Source organism: Pinus tabuliformis, chromosome 5_2 (genome assembly GCF_031772625.1).
Source record: "Pinus tabuliformis cultivar Carrire ecotype Pingquan chromosome 5_2, CPIR1, whole genome shotgun sequence".
Taxonomy (NCBI): Eukaryota; Viridiplantae; Streptophyta; class Pinopsida; order Pinales; family Pinaceae; genus Pinus; species Pinus tabuliformis.
In genome coordinates this window covers 516541013-516541630 of record NC_142306.1, presented here as the reverse complement: position 1 = coordinate 516541630, position 618 = coordinate 516541013, and the positions used below count along the sequence as shown (strand labels likewise).

The window sequence follows — 618 nt, the reverse complement described above, 5'->3', positions numbered from 1 at the left end:
TCAAAAATCATACTTCTTACCATGTAGCATCATGTAGTATACCATGCTTGATGAATGAATATAACACATGCTTCATCTATGATAGTCTCCAAGGAGAGATCTATACGATCATTACCAGACAAATACTTCAATAACTTCATACCTTTTTGTTCTAGACACAGACTTGGATTCAACTCACCTATAACTCAAACCAATCGCTTCATCCAAAGCTACAATTTACTCCAAAATATTATGGAACACTAGTGCTTTAGGAATATGGAAAAATAATCTTTTTTTTCTCTTCCTCAAGGAGCTTAAAATTTGGACCATTTTTCAATTTCCCTATCATCCTTGCGTAGATAACATGGTAATCTTGTTTGTATCATTCCAATATTTTTGTAATTAGAAGGATCAATATGATTAGACTCCCTACCATTATACCCACCAGTTGACCCAAAACTACTTGAGGCTAGATTGGCTATGATTTAACCTAAATTCTGATAGAAATTCTACAAAATGGAATTTTTGGAGTTTAATTTTTTAATTGGTTTGTCATTATTCGATGGTGATTTCAACTGGAATTAGTAGTCCACACCTGATATTTACACTCTTCCTTTGAGGTATGGAATTCTAGCTTCT

General features: G+C 33.0%; 1 non-coding gene across 1 annotated transcript; it reads right to left on the bottom strand.

Annotated features, from left to right (window-relative positions):
• Nucleotides 1–294: 294 nt before the first annotated feature.
• LOC149159948 (U6 spliceosomal RNA) lies at nucleotides 295–395 on the bottom strand. Its single transcript, XR_016262074.1, has one exon. It is a non-coding gene; the product is annotated as a U6 spliceosomal RNA (small nuclear RNA).
• Between the last annotated feature and the right edge of the window lie 223 nt (nucleotides 396–618).